This window comes from Colobus angolensis, unplaced genomic scaffold (genome assembly GCF_000951035.1).
Source record: "Colobus angolensis palliatus isolate OR3802 unplaced genomic scaffold, Cang.pa_1.0 Scaffold38, whole genome shotgun sequence".
Taxonomy (NCBI): domain Eukaryota; kingdom Metazoa; phylum Chordata; class Mammalia; order Primates; family Cercopithecidae; genus Colobus; species Colobus angolensis.
This window is the reverse complement of record NW_012117154.1, coordinates 69,705-85,732: the sequence shown is the minus strand read 5'-3', so window position 1 is coordinate 85,732 and position 16,028 is coordinate 69,705.

The following is a 16,028-nucleotide window of genomic DNA, read 5'->3' as shown; positions in this document are numbered from 1 at the left end:
CCCAAGTTCATGTTTAGATGAAGGTGACCACTTTCATTTCCATCATCTTGTTATGGCTTCGAAATCATGCCATATTATTATTTGCCCCATTTTGCAGAGGAGCCAAATGAAGAACAGAATGAATAACTTACCCCAAATTACCCATGAAGCCAGGGTTATTAGAATTCCCAGGCCAGTGGGCTCACCACAAAACTACACTGCTTGACTGTGCTGAGAACAAGCCAAGTCTCCATCCCAGATGATCACTGCCTATTCCCCAGGCAGGAAAGAGGGAAAGAGGCCAGATGTAATTTGCTCATGCAAAAAAAAAAAGAAGGAAAAAAAGAAAAAAAAAACCCCCACAGAATAGATAGGGGATCCTTTGAATATTTTAGAGATAAGGGTGAATGTATTTCTTTAGAGATCATTAAAAATTAATTTTTAAAGCAAAACTGATGAGAAAATCATAAACACAAGATGACATATGGGTTGGAAGTGATCAACTCTGGAGACTTGGTGGGGCTTTTCATTAGAGAAGAAAATAGGTCCTTTTCCTCAGGAATATATCAGAAGAGGTCTCGTTATGGTTTAAGAGGCAGAAAATGGGAATAAGCTTAGTACTTAGCTGAAGAATGACCTGGGTGCAGAATTGCAAAGTGGATGCCCCATGCTTTTCCTGTTTCCTCTTGGTGCCCATCGCTTGGCTGTAGCCTACTTCCTGCCCTTGGGTCCCTCCTGGTGACTCAAATCTGCCAAAGAGGGTCTGAGATGCAGGCTCATGAAGCCCCATGGAAAGCCACACCCTGCCAGATTTCCACCCTCTTTCAACAGTACCCATTCTAGTCCTCTTCCTTCAGGGTATCTGTTTCCTTATGTAAAAATGGTGTTGATGGATTAATCAGAGACATTACCCCTATGAATAAACCTTAACTGAAGGATCTATCGTCCCTCAGAGATGCATTTCATGCACCAAGGAACTTAGTAATATTGCAGAAGGAATGCAAAGAAAAGGAAAACTTCATTTTCAGCTTCTGTTATGCAAAACAGGATTTTTGCAGCAAAATGAGAGTCTTCAAAGTCAAGTCTTTTTGAGAGAAAGGGTTTATTCAATCCTTGTTTATGCCACTTGCATACCAAGAGCCAGGCTTGAAGGACCAAACCGTAGAGATTTGTATTCAGAAAAAAAGGAGGGAGTGGTGCCTGCTCCTTCCAGCCCTAAAAGATTGTGGGACATAAGTAGCCTACAGAAGGAGGAGTCAGCTGTGAGATGTGTGGGTCTTAACATGCCTCTCCTGGCTGAGGCTCAGGGAAAGGGCAGTGCATTTGCTAGGTTGAAGTGAGTAGAGAAGACAGAGGGTTCACATCATGCTCTCTATGGGGCAACATTACTTTGCTGGATGGTTCCTCCCCAACACAGAGGGCCTCTGAGAAACCAAGAGAGTGGAAGAGCTCTGTGTGGCAGAGAGGGTCTAGTGTCTCTAAATTGTGGCCACTAGATAGCTAAGCTGAGGGGCAGCAGGGCAGCCAAGTGGCCCACTATGGCGGGAACCAAGTAACTTGTGTCTGATGGTGTCCAGAGGCAGATGAAGGCTGTGGCAGAATTCCAAAGGGTTTCCTGTCCTCCCCCAAGTCAAGAGAGGTAGCCCCTTGGTCCTAACAGGTCAAGAAAAAATTTCCCTTGGTTCCATCAGTCATGGACATCATGTGGCTGCCCACCCCAGTGGGGAACAGCTAGACCCACCCACAGACCTGCAACAAGACCAGCTCTCTTCTCCCTGCCCCTGAGCATGGAAACTCTCCTCCTTCCTCCACAGGCCCAGACATTACTTAACCGATAGGTCTAGTTAAGCCCTTGGAGTCTGTTTAAACCACTCAGAATGGGTCTGAAGACTGGGACGCATCCACAAACTACTGCTGGCATGGGATGAGAAAGGTGCAAAAATTGAGGGTGGGTGTTGAGAAGCTGTTGTAGCAAAATAATTTCATGCTTATTGAAACCAATCATAAAAAATATAAGATTATGTTTTGTATGTTTTTAGAACCTTTTTTTTTTTTTTTTGAGATGGAGTCTCGCTCTGTCGCCCAGGCTGGGGTGCAGTGGCCAGATCTCAGCTCACTGCAAGCTCCGCCTCCTGGGTTCACACCATTCTCCTGCCTCAGCCTCCCGAGTAGCTGGGACTACAGGCGCCCGCCACCTCGCCCAGCTAGTTTTTTGTATTTTTAGTAGAGACGGGGTTTCACCGTGTTAGCCAGGATGGTCTCGATCTCCTGACCTCGTGATCCGCCTGTCTCGGCCTCCCAAAGTGCTGGGATTACAGGCTTGAGCCACCGCACCCGGCCGGCGCTTTTAGAATTTTTACTTCCCAGTAATTCATTTCTCTTGAATTTTATGAAAATATCTGCAACTGGCTAGAAATTAAAAACAAACAACAACAACAAAAAATTTCTTACCACAGATAGTTTGAGATGCACTGTTACGGATGGGACTAGAGCTTATAATACACTTTTTTCTCTTCTCCCCAGTGGATAGGGACTTGTTAAGGAAGATCAAATCCATTTTGGAAAAAATAAAGAAGCAACATTTCCTGCACATCTGAATTGTAGTAAGAATGAATATTGTCACATTTTCTATGCCCACTATTAGAGCCTCTTCAACTAAAAAATTAATCAGAAACAAGGAAGAATTAAAAAGGATCATACACCATGACTCAGTGACACCCATTTACCGAGGACAAGTGAAGTTTATCCTTGGGAAATCTAGGATGGTTCAACATGCAAAATCCATTCATGTAAAATAGCACATCCACAGAATAAAAGACAAAAATCACATCATATGCACTGTCTTATCTCAGGTATTTGCACCCCCAATTACCCCATCTCCTGAGAGCTAGAACACTGCCAGCTAATCTGTTATACAGGTCCTTCAGAAACACATAATTCACACTTAAGGTTGGGTGTGGCTAATTCTTTGCAAAAATCCAAATATTGTTAAGAGACCAGGGACATGCCACTACCCCTTGATTTTTCATCTAAAAATATACACGTTTATGTAAGCAAATCTTTCCATATTCATGGCAACAAGAGAGAAACTCTGTCTCAAAAAAAGAAACCTCTCAACATACTAGGAATAGAAAGAAATGACTAAAGTATGTATGATAAGTATTTGAGCCTAAAGATTTTGAACTCACATTTTTATACCTATTTAAATTGTTCACAATTTTTACATACACATCAGTCATCAACTAAAGTTGTACTTTTTTAATTTGCTACACTATGTACATTTCTAAGTCAAACACTTGTGAGTTTTGCTTTAATTCTATGAACATTCTTGCCTCCTTGATATTTGTATTTATTCTTTTTTTCTCTAGAGTGGAGGTATAATTGTGTGATATTTCAGAAATGAAATACAGATAAATAATTCAAAAAGTCACCCTTAAGGTGAATAATGTTTCTTTGATCATGAAAAACTGATTAGCAATTCTTGCCTATATTTTCCTGATGGCATATGACAAATGTTTCCAAGGTAACAAGATGAGAACAGATTAAAGATTGTGTGGTGTTTTGGATTTGGAGAGAAATATTTTAATTTTTAAATGCAGTTACAAATTATAATGTATTCAAATTTGTACTTTCTATTAAAATGCACGATTGCAGAATTGTTTAGATTTTATGCTTTTTCTTGATGAAAAGCTTTGTTTGTTCTTGTTTTTAAGTTTGCACTCAAATCTTAAGAAATGAATTCATCCATATTATCAAAAAAATCACATGATAATCTCAATAGGTGCAGAAAGAGCGTTGACAAATTTTCGTATCCTTTATGATAAAAACTCTCGGCCAGGCTGTGTGGCTCACGTCTGTAATCCCAGCACTTTGTGGGGCCAAGGTGGGTGGGTCACCTGACGTCAGGAGTTTGAGACCAGCCTGGCCAACATGGTGAAACCCCGTCTCTACTAAAAATACAAAAATTAGCTGGGTGCGGTGGCAGGTGCCTATAATCCCAGCTACTTGGGAGGCTGAGGCAGGAGAATCACTTGAACCTGGGAGGCGGAGGTTGCAGTGAGCTGAGATCATTGCACTTCAGCCTGGGCGATAAGAGCAAAACTTAGTCTCAAACTAAAAAATAAAATAAAATGAAATAAAATAAAATGAAATAAAATAAAATAACAACTCTCAACAAACTAGGAATAGAAAAAAAATGACCTAAACATAAAGGCCATATATGAAAAGCTTACAGCTAATATAGTGAACAGTAGAAAACTGAAAGCTTTTCTCCTAAGATAAGGAACAAGGTAAGGACGCCCATTCTCACCACTTCTATTCAACATAATACAGGAAGTCCTTGTAAGAGCAGTTAGGCAAATATTTTTAAAGTCATTTAAATTTTTATGGAATATACTCTCTTGGCACAAATCTTTAAAATATATCAACATTACATATAAATAAAATGTCTTCATGGCATCAAAATATAACTCCAGACAAGGACAAGCATCTAAATTGAAAAAGAAGAAGTAAAATTATCTCTTTGCAGATGACATGATCTCATATGTAGAAAACTCTCACAACTCCAAAAACAAACAAACAAACAAAACCCACCTTGTTAGAAGTAAGAAATGAATTCAGTAAAGGCACAGGATACAAAATCAACATCAAAAATGAGTTGGAGCTTATACACCAACAGTAAACTATCTGAAAAGAAAATTTAAAAATAATTTCATTTATAATAGCACCAAAAAGAATAAAAAACAGGAATAATAGGCTGCTCTGCCTATGGAGTAGCTATTCTTTATTCCTTTCCTGTCTTAATAAACTTTCTTTCACACACACACACAAAGGAATAAATTTAACTAAGGAAGTAAAAGTCTTGTACGCTGAAAACTACAAAATATTGATGAAATAAATTGGAGAAGACACAAATAAATAGAAAAGTCTCCCACATTCATGGATTAGAAGACTTAATATTGTTTAAAAATATTGATACTACCCAAAGCAATTTACAAGTTCACTGCAATCTCTATCAAAATCCCAATAGCATTTTTCAAAGAAACAGAAAAAAAAAATCCTAAAATTCATATGAAACCAGAAAGGACCCCAAATAACCAAAACAGTCTTAAGAAAGGACAAAGCTGGAGGCATCACATGTTCTAATTTTAAAATATATTACAATCTACAGTAAATAAAACAGTATGGTGCTGGCATAAAGACAGACATGTAGACCAATGGAACAGGAACAGAATAAAGAACCCAGAAATAAATCCACAGATATACAATCAATTGATTTTTGACAATGGTGACAGTAATACTGGTACACCAGAGAAAGGACTGTCTCTTCAACAAATGGTGCTGGGAAAACTATATATCCACAAGAAAAAGAAGGAAATTGGACCCTTAACTTGAACCATACACACGAATCAACTCAAAATAGATTAAAGATTAAACCTAAGACCTGAAACTTCTAGAGGAAAGCATTAAGGAAAAACTTCATGATATTGGTCTTGGCAATGATTTCTTGGATATGACACCCAAAGTGTAAGCCACAAAAGCAAAAATAGGCAAATGGGATTACATCAAACTAAAAAGTTTCTGCATAGCCAAGGAAAACAAACCACAGAGTAAAAAGAGAACGTACAGAATGGGAGGAAATATTTCCAAATAATGTATCTGATAAGGGGTAATCTCCAAAATATGTAAGCGTTTTTCAACTCAATAGCAAAAAACCAAATAACCCAATCTAGGAAATGAGCAAATGACCTGAGTAGATATTTCTGTAAAGAAGACTTACAAATGGCTAACAGGTATTTGAAAAGATGCTCAACATCACTAATCATCAAGGAAATGCGAATCAAAACCACAATGAGATATTACCTCACATCTACTAGGATGGCATTTTTTTTAAAGATAAGAGTTGGCAAGGATGTGGAGAAGTTGGAACGCTTGTTCACTGTTGGTGGAAATGTAAAATGTTTTAGCAGCTATGGAAAACAGCATGGAGGCTCCTCAAAAAAGTTAAAAGAGAGTTATCATGTTTTCTAGCAATCCCACATATGAGTATTATTTATCCAAAAGAATGAAATCAGGATCTTAAAGGGATATTGTCACTCACATGTTCATTGCAGCATTATTCACAATAATCAAGATGTGCCAACAACCTAAAATGTCCACTGACAGATGAATGGATAAAGACATTGTATACACATACAATGGAATATTATTCAGCCCTAAAAAAAGTAAGAAATTCTACAATACGAGACAACATGGATAAACCTGGAGGCCATTATGCTAAATGAAGTAGCCAGTCACAGAAAGGCAAATACTGCTTGAGTCCACCTATATGAGGAGCGAAAATAAGTGAAATTCACAGAAGGAGAGAGTAGACAGTGGTTGTCAAGAACTAGTGGGAGGGAGAAATGGGAAGTTGCTTTTCACTTGGTATAAAGTTACACTTATGCAACATGATTAAGTCCTAGAGATTTGCTGTTCAATTTTGTGCCTATAATTAACAGTGCTGTATTGCACACTCATACAATTTAAGAGGCTGGATCTCATGTTAAATATTCTTACCACCGAAAGATAGAAAGAGAGAGTGAGAAGAGAATCCACCAAAATCAGGGACCATCAACAGTAACAGGAAATGCAATTCTATTGGTTGAGACTTTTCAGGAAGACAGCTGTGGACACGGAGAGAATTCATGGGAGCTGATACCTTTTATTTCCAAGATGCTGTTCTAAGTGCTTTTATATGGGTCATCCTGGCTGATGTTATCAGCCACCCGCTGAGGATGCATCATTTTCTTCATAGAGGAAAGAAGTGACATAGTCAGGGAGTTAGAAAATTTGCCAGAAGTCACACACAAGGCAGGGGCAGAGCCAGACCTCCAACCCAAACCTCAAAAGCTGGACTCAAAAGCTGTGATCTTCCTACCACACCCATAGTTTTGGGGCCATGAGATCCCAAAAAAGGGGCTTGGTGAAGTGGACTATAGGGACCAAGCACAGAAAGGTCCATGGCCACCATGGGCAGCACTCCCACCTGATTCTTCACCCATCACTGTGTAGGCTCCTGACTTTGGTCACCTCTGGCCCTGGGTGCATCTGCTATAATTAGAAGACATTCCCACCTCTAATATAAGCCAGTTTAACTAGAAAGTACTGGAGGACACACTCATCAGTTGAGGACCCAAGAGAAGCAAATGGCAAGTCCCTAAGTCCCTTTGCTCTAAGAACTGCAAACTGGAAGATGAAAGGGTCCCTGAGGTAAGCGGCGGCTCTCAGCACCAGGCAGTGAAGTGCTGAAATTAGTCACCGACCACCAACAGCTTGGGCGCCTGAGCGAAGCACTGTGACCGGGAGCTGATGTTTGCAGGAGTGATATCTTTGGGGATAAAACTGATATGTGGGATAGGAAATGATCAAAGCGAGAATTCTTAAAATTCCTCATTCTAGAGAAGTGCAGCCAAAATCAGATTCACTGTGCAAAAAGTGTCCCTGTGCTGTGCGTGCACACACACACATTCTCTCTCTCTCTCTCTCACACACACACACACACACACACACTGACCTATAGAAAATCGGGGGTAGAAAATTGGGGGATGCCTGGCTGTGTGTGTTCACATTTGCAGTCTCAGAAGCTTCTGGTAAAGCTAAAAATGGAGGGTGGGACCTAGACATCTTTGGGCAACGTCCCACATACCACCTGACCAGCCTTAGGAACGAGAAAACGTCTGGAGCCCATGGGGTCGTAATGAGCTGGCTTTCAAGGCAGCCTGGAAAAATTCCTCACCAACTCCACATATATCCATCACCCCAGCAAAGCCCAGTGGGCTCCTGCACTCTTTGGTTTTACAAAACATTGGAAACATTTGAGCTTTGAGAAAACTTACGACCTTGGAACACGCTGCCTGTTTTCTTACAACTTAATGAGACTAAATCGTTGATAAGTCCTGTTTTGAAGCCTAATAGCGTACCCCGTGCAGGGCGCGGGAGCTGAGCCACCTTCTCCACAGGACAATTCCCACGCGGAGCATGGGTCACTCAGACCCAAGACCTCCTCTTTTGGCTTGTGTTTTCCAGGGATTTCTGGCAAAGCCGAGGCGGTTTTAGCCTGCTATAGCTTGGCAATTCCTTTGAAACCCCTCCTCATACACTCCAAATACTAGAAAAGCAACGCTCTCAGAGTTAAGCATGGTTACAGGCATTCTAGAGCAGCAAGCCTCTTCACAGCCTCTGAGTTAGAGTTGCAGGTGTCCATTCACTCCTTCATTTGACAAATCCCTGCGGATGGCTTGCCGCGGGCCAGGCCTCTGGGTAGCCCAGGGGCATTCCAGGAAAGTCGGGGAGGCTGTGGCTGGCTGTTGCTCTCAGAGGACCCTGTAGTGTGTTGAAGATGCTCGAGGATTGAGGAAGCAATTCTGTAAATATCGAAGAGTTTGGCGAATGGCATGTGTCGCGGGAGCTCTTAGAATTGGAGGGGTCATGGGGAGATCATCAAATTTTGCAGACCCTTCCCAGGCCTGTCGGTGCTGCAGAGGCAGGGGCGGGAGGTAATCAGTACTTACTAAATGCGTCCTCGATGTGAACGCATCCCGTGGCATCCTCCTCTGCCCTCAGGGAACGTTGACTGTCGAGCAGGTTGTGGGGGTGGGTGCGGGTAAGACATCTATAGGCCTGTACTGCTGTCAACCCTGCAGTCTAGTGGCTCAAAAATCAGAATGCCGACTCTGACCTCAGAATCCCAGCTGTGTGACTCTGGGCAAGCTTCTTAACCTCTCTGTGCCTTGCTTTCCCCTTATGTAAAATGGCAGTAATTGTAGTATCCATCTTGCACGAATGTTGTGAGGAATAAGTGAATGAAACACTTGGAACAAGGCGGGCCTGACCCCACTAAGCTTCTTTTGTGTGGCCGTTTATCTCCTATGCTGGCTGTTACGCACCTGCCTCTGCTTTCCTAACGGGGCACCTGTAACCCTGTGTTGTGGTTGTACCTGGACAAGCCCTTCTTTTGAGACTGGGTCTGTGTTCCTGGAGCGCCAGGGACCAGGTCTGCAGCAGGAAACAATCAAAGTTCCTTGAAAGAAGGAATGAGCAGGAGCTGCTTCCTTGTGGGAATTACTGCAGGAGGCACCGCCAAGCCTGGGGCTTGGGGGACTTGGGATGCTGTCCTGTGAAAGGGCTGTATACACAAAGCGGCTTCCAAATGCCAACAGAGCAGAGAAACCAGAGAACAGTCAGTAAAGGGTGGCTTATTGGGGAACTTACAGACAGAAGCAAGGTCTTGGGCAGCGGTAAGGCAGGTAGATGTCTCACTGTTACCCCTAGACCTGGGCTTATATACCATAGGGAAAGGTGGTACATGCTCTATAGAGACAATTGAAGGCCACCTCCAGGACAGTGGAGGATGCTTTATTAGCCATAGCCAATGACATGTGCGATGATATCAACATTCCCAGGTGGTGGCTAAACAGAGTCAACATGGCGATTAGCATCCAAGATGGAGTCACTTTTGTCTCCATAGATGGAGCGATGTGGCCCGGCCATGCCTCATCCCCCATCTCACACGCAATTGTCCTCGCCATAAAGGAGAGCAAGAATATCTTCCTGGCCAGTGCTGCTGACTGCAGCAGGTCCTGCCAGGGGCCAGCAGTGAGGCCGCCAGTGCCAGAAGTTTAGTTGTCCTCTGCTCGGCTGTGGTGGAGGAGGGCTGGCTGACCATGAAGTGTGCAGCATCCCACCCAACCACCTCCCTTCCTAAGGAGTCGCCAAAGTGGCCCAAGATGGGGTGCAGGGAAAGGAGTGGCAGGAAATGGGTGCACAGGGCCTCAGATGCTGGTGCTGGCCATCACTAACATTGGCTCAGGAGGAGGCAACAAAGGGGCAATCACCGGAAGGCACATACTGCAAGAGCTCGCCATCAGAGACTGGGCCAGACACCACCAGGGGCCTGTTTTTCAGGTGGGCGTCGCTGTCTTGCTGTGCTGCTGGGCCCTTCCTGTGTTGATATCTACCCCCTTCCCAAGCCCATCTTCCCCTTCTTCTCGCCTTTTGCACCTCTTACTTCAGGAAACCAGGGGTCCATCAAAGGCAGAGGTAAGACTATAGCAGATGCCATCAGTGCCCTTGGTCAGCTCAAGGGGAGTCCTTCCACCAGACGGGGGCCTCGAGGCTGCAGCTACCTTTACGTGTAATGCCTTGGTCCTAACTCAACAGCCTCATAGAAGAGCCGGTGACGTCCAGCCAATGCTTTAGCTCCCATCTGTTGAGCACCGTCCTGTCGAGGCCCAGGGCCAAGGGATTCGGTGTGTGTCAGCTGACCCCTAGGTGGCAGGAAAGCTGGGTTATCCCACTTAGAGGTGAGGTTGAGGAGGGGCCTCTGCACCCCCAAATCTCAGGCAGGTTAAACCACAAGTCCAAGGAAGTAGTCCAGAAAGTGCCAGAAACAGAAATCCCAAAGCAAGAGACATTCAAACTCAGAGCAAGAAAAGGGGTGGTGATCAAAGCTTCCTCCCAACAACAAGGCCAAAGTTTCAAAGCAGAGACCCGTGCTGTTCTGAGAATGGCCTGACATTCCTATGCACTCTTTCTAGAAAATAGAGAGTTTTTTTTTTCCAATTCAAGAAGGTATTTCTTTTGTTTTGTTTTTGTCTTGTTTTGTCATAGGGATTCAAATTTCATTTACTTCACAGGTCAGTAAAAACCAGTTTGGCCATAAATCAGGTTTATTTTTCTGGCTCAGTTATAAGCCTTAATCCAACCCAACCGTGGCCATCTCTAGAGGGTCAAACTGAAAGCATTCTGGGCAAAATTTCCAGCAGATGTCATTAGCGACCCTTTTAGGATAATGAGTCCTGTAACAGATCAGCTTAACTTGGCCATAAATAAAACATAAACCCCTAAGTGTCCTTAAGTGCGCCCACTCAACGTGGCCATCAGCTCCCTTTCACATGGGGCATCTTACACTGAGCACAGGACGCAGAAAGCCCACTTGTCTGTTAAGATAGGCAGCAAAAGTGCATGCGTCTTTGCGGTTGCTAGAACCATTCTCATTTTATTTCCATTTTTTTAAAAGCAGCACTGGATGCTTTGCCGCTGAAAAAAGCAACTACTGGTCTCCATATCTTTTTTATTACTTGGGAGAATGTTTCTTCTGAACGTGTTTCAGAGGTACCTTCTAGTTTTCCTGCCTTTGGCTCGCTCCAGCAAACTGCTTACAAGAATACCTCATGACTCAGTGCCAATTCTGAGGAACATAATCAGTTGCAAATGTTTCGGGGTGGATGACTGATGAATGTAGTAACTTTATCACTTCTCCCATTTTTTACTGTTAGCAAACTGTAGAAATCTCATATGAAACCACCTCCTTTCCTACTTCCTCCCACCCTCAACAGTCCTTTAAAAAATGATTAAAACAGCAGCCAAGAAGGATGGCGTGTCTGCGGCTAGGAGCAGCAGGACTGTCAGGTCACGCTGCACCCTCCTCTAGGCCGACAGGACACGAGGAGCAGTTGCAGTGAGTTGCTGTCTGCTTCACTGATCTCTGACAGTGAGTGAGCATTTTGCTCGATGGGATTCTTCTTTTCACGTGAAAATTCGTCCCCCTGCTGCGGTACTACAGCACAGCTGACCTAGGGATGGCACCTGGAGCATCTGGGGTCTTCAGGAGGAGCTGTTGCAACAGAGCTGGCTCAGGGTCACCCCTCCACCCACCACCCAAGGCGACATCTCAGACCCAGATCACAAGACCAGCATGCCTGGCTGTTAGTCCCATTTCTTCCCTAAACAAGGGGCTGGCTACACTCCAACAGTTATTTGTGGTACCCCTACCCTGTGCCAGCCACCCTGCCCAAAGCCACAGACAAAATGATGCTCAGACCTCAAGGAGTTTGCGGGCTGAAGAGGGAAGACAGGCAAGAAAAGGAGGCGGTGGGCAGCAGTGCCCAGTGTGGGCTGGGCCAGCTTACGGGAGGCAGAGGCTTCAGGGATAAAGCCTGTCCGCAGGGAACAGCGCATCTGCTTGGAGATCTCACTGGGGTCCTCCTTCCTCCCAGTGCAGAGGCCAAGGGGAGGGGGCCAAGCCATCGTAGTCTCTCTGGATTTGTTTGCCAAGGACAGTTGTAACAAAGTACAAGAGATTCATTGTCTCACAGGTCTGGGGACAGGAAGTCTGAAATTGCGGGGTAGGCAGGGCTGGTTCCTTCTGGAGGCTCCAGGGGGAGTCCATTCCATGCCCCCTCCCCGCTCTGGTGGCTGCCAGCCGGCCATGTCATTGCTTGGCCTTGGCTCACGGCTATGTCACTGCAGTCTCTGCCTCCCTGTTCACGTGGCCTGCTCCTGGTGCCTGCTTCTAAGGACACCAGTCATTCTGGAGCAGGGCCCATCCTGCTCCGGGGTAACCTCATCCTCACCATCGGCAACAATCCTATTTCCAAATAAGGCCACATTCTGAGGTTCTGGGTGGGCATGAATTTGGGAGGGACTCTCCTCAACCTGCTACAGTGTCTGTAGGGACCGTGGCTGGTGGCCCCGGAGCCTCTTGCCTCACATGGTGACTGTTGCTGGCATTAGGCAGCAAGCAGATAGAGAGTTTTGGGGATATGAGCAGAGTTGAATGGAGCAGGGACCTCTTGACAGGTCGCCAAGAACTGGAGAAAGCCAGGAGGAGGTCCCAGACCTCAGAAGGGAACTGGGAGGGGACTGGGAGCATGTGATCCAGGCCTGTGGTGGGGACCAGGTTAGAAACGGGGCTGATGCCATGGGCCCAACTTGCCAGACAGCACCTGAGAAACCCTGGCGACGAGCAGGGTTTGGCATCGCCCTTTGACTTCTCTTGAAAGGGTGGCAAACCAACTTACTTTAGGGCCCCTCCAATTCTCCCTCCACATATAGATACTAAAACAGCCCTGAGCTCTATTTCCATACCAATGAAGGTAAAGAGCTTATTCAACTTTTGGGGCCTGGGGGAGAGGAGCCAAGCTGGTATCATGGTGACAATGGTCAAACCTCCCAAGACCGGCTGCTTGTCTGGGCTATCTCAGGGCAGCCCCAAGAAAGTTCAGTGAATTTAATTTAATGCAGCCAATTTAAAGCAACTTTCTTTTGAAAATGCATTGGGTGTTTTGAAATTTAAATGTAGGTTGGGCCCACCTAGTACTCTGGGGCATTTAGAAAGACAATATCTTGAAAAGAATCTGAATACAGGGTAGTCACCATTCTAAAAGGCAGCCTTCCATGACTGCCTTCGATGACGATTCATTCATTCTTTCAGCCATGCAATAAGTACCAATGTCACGCTGTGTGCCAGGCAGTGTTGTAGCTGCTGGGGACAGAGCAGGGGGCAGTGCAGGTGCAGTGTTTATCCTCATTCCAACTGCAATCTCGGGAGAGAGATATTGAGAATCAGTAACATGAATGGGCTTTTGAGCGTCTTCCATGCTCGGGAAAAATCAGGCATGACAGGTGGGAAAGTGTCCAGTTCACGAGGCCAGGGGATGATTGTGAGTAGGAATGTGGCCAGGTGAGGGTCCCCAGGGAGGTGAAGACCTGAAGAAGGGCAGGAAGTTCACCGATCTGAGTTCACCCTTGTCTCACTGTCTTCACCTGGGGCAGGTGACTTCCTCCAGGGCCCTTGTGTGCTGACAAGTGGCCATGCTGGCCAACCATGGGCTTTCTGACAGCAGCTCCTGCTCTCTGGCTGGGCCTGTGGCTGGTCGACCCCCAGAAGCAATTCTTGCCCCACCGGCCCTTCCTCTGGGAAATGTTTTAGAGGTGATTTGTTCTCCACAGAAAGCAGGCAAAGGAATAATGTCTTCCAGGGCCTCTGTGGGGTGCCCTGAGAAAGCTGCACACCTGCCAGTTGGGAGGGCAGCTCGCCTTCCCCGGGGGCCACATGCTCCTTCTCCTCATCAATTTCCTTTTCAACACCAAATACATCTTTCTTATTTTGCAGCATTTTCTTACACGTCTACCACTTTTGGCTTCAGCAAGGACTCTCAGTAGCCGAGGAGAGAGGGAGAGAGACAGAGAGAGAGAGAGAGAGAGAGACTGTGTGTGTGTGTGTGTGTGTGTGTGATGCACACATGAAGGAATATAAGAGTCTTGCTTGAAGCCAACAGCCCCGTCCTTCAATCTCCATTTCTGTTCATGCTGACAGAAATTGTAGCAAGATGGACAAGTTAAAGAAAAAAAAAAAACCAGCAGCTATGACCCCTCTGTGTGATGCCCCATAGCAGCAATAAGCTCACTCTGTAGAAGGGTGTTGGACACCTTAATAATTGGGCCATTGTGCATGGTTTGAGTATTAGGAAAAAACATCCCACAGTCCTTGCCTTCAGGGAGCTCACAGCCTAGCTGGGCGCCAAACATCTAGAAAGAGCATCATCATGAACTATGCAGCAACTGGAATGTGCCCAGGGTGTGGTGGGAGCCTGGAGAAGGGGCAGCCACTGGGGTCACTGCAGTCAGGGAAGGACTTGCTTTGGAGAGAGGAGAATATTTCCCCTTTCTCATGGGTCAGTGTGGAAGGGGCTTCCTTGTTCTCCCCAGATCACCCTGGAGGAGCTCTTAGCTCTTCCACCCATGGCCTCCCACATCCACTGACCAATCCCAGGGGGTCATCGATGCCTTTGGCACCAAGGAAGTCTGCCTTACTCCATCGGGGACCATGCAGGAGAGGGGAGGAGCAGGAGATACCGCAGTGCAGTCAGGGTGATCATCCAGGCATGCCCTCTGACCTGCCACAGACTTGTTCTCCACCCTAGAGAAGCCATGGAAGCTTCCAGGCTGCCCACACCCCATTCCGCCACATCTCAGAGGCCCTTCTGCTCCCCCGAGCTTGACTGCTCTTCCAGGATTCCCTCGACGAGCTGCATGTTGATGCCTGCCTCTGGGGCAGGGCTGTTTTTGTTCTTCATTAGGTCTCTTGGTCAATGGACATTTAGTGAGTCCCAGTGAATATGGGCCTGACGCGGCTCCAGGATGGGCAAACCAACTGGTCTTAAATGCTGCTTCCAGAGCTCATGGCCTAGCCAGGAGACGAGCATTTATCACATGATTGCACAGATGATGAAGATGCATCTCTCCAAGAGCTGAGAGGAAAAGGACGAGGGTTGGGACAGTCTGTCATGACGGGGGTTGACTTACTAATGGAGTGGAGGAACAGGGGCTTCCTGGAGGAGGTAACCAGGCAAAGAGGAGACGGAAGGGTGTGCCTGGTGGAAGGAACAGCATCTGCAGGGGCCCTGCGGTGGAGGGGAGTGTGGTGAATCCGAGGGACGGACAAAAAGCCATGGGAGCCAGAGTCGAGAGACAGAGCATCCGAGGAGAAAGAGGAGGACCAAGGGCAGCCAGGAGCCACTGGGGTTCTAAGAATAGAAGTGACACCGCCAGGTAACGTTTCAAAAGATGTGTTTGCTGGGCCTTTCTTTTCAAAAGAAGCAAGGGGTTTGCCTCACTTCTGTCACCATTTATAGCTCAATGTAGCTGTGTCCTTCGGAGGATCAGAGGGTGAGTGACCCCCCTGGTGCACATGGCCACCAGCTGACGGAGGCAGGACTGGACCTTCATCCTGCAGCCAGCTCCGGCCAGGTGGCAGGCGGCTCCCAGCCCTCCTGTCTGCTGCCCAGAAGCCACGTCAACCGCCTGGCCCTGGGAGACCCGCTCCCTGGAGTTGAGGGCTCATTAGTGTCAGAGGCTTGGCACAGGGACCCTCACATTTAACTTCGCTCTCACACAATTGATCCATCATGCCGGGAGCAGCGGCCGCCTCTCCACGTGTTTCTGATTCCCTTAATGGCCCGGGCTTGCTGAGCCACACTAGGCGTCTGACAGACTCACAGTACTCTGGAAAGCTCTGTCGGAAGGTTCCTTTTGGTCTCTTTACACAACCATTTTAAAAGCTTTCTTTAAAATAAAAATTTTGTTTTCAGATCTGTTGAAAACATTCACGTACTCCATGTTATTCAAATGTATTTCAAGTAGGTAAGACGTGCATGCATTATAAAATATAAAAGACACAAATAGGGATAGAGGAAAAAGTAAGTCTTTATCCTGCCCTGCCACCC